The sequence below is a fragment of the Propithecus coquereli genome, unplaced genomic scaffold, assembly GCF_000956105.1.
Source record: "Propithecus coquereli isolate 6110/MARCELLA unplaced genomic scaffold, Pcoq_1.0 Scaffold68, whole genome shotgun sequence".
NCBI classification, from domain to species: Eukaryota; Metazoa; Chordata; class Mammalia; order Primates; family Indriidae; genus Propithecus; species Propithecus coquereli.
Window position 1 is genome coordinate 5,727,356 of NW_012152840.1, and position 526 is coordinate 5,727,881.

A 526-nucleotide genomic window follows, 5' to 3' on the forward strand; every position below is an offset into this window, starting at 1 on the left:
CCCCACCTCCTAATACCATTACCTTAGAAATCAGGATTTCAACATATAAATTTTGGGGGAACGTGAACATTCAGATTATGGCAGGATTTTTCTGTTGGATTCTCTAATTGGTGTTCTAAAAATTATAACTCATCTATATTGGTGCAAGAAATTGTTAGATTTGATATTATCTAATTCGGAATTCAAAAGGTATAAGGATATCCATTCTCATGTAAATAACATCAAAATATACAAAGTGTTAAATTTATATTAAAGTATGTAATATTAGACAACTTGCTTAATTCCACACATCCTTCTCTTATTCTATAATATTTAAATTACCATCTCATCAGTTACTCATTAGCCCACCCCAATTTCTTTTAGTAAATATAAAACAAGGGGGAAATCTGCCACAAGTCAACCTAAATATTAGCAGTAATAAACATCGTTGCTGGCATTTTGTTTTTATTTTCTGCAATTCGGCCAAACATATTTATAAGAAATAAGAAGATAGTAATATTAGTGCAATCTTACATTCTGTACGCAT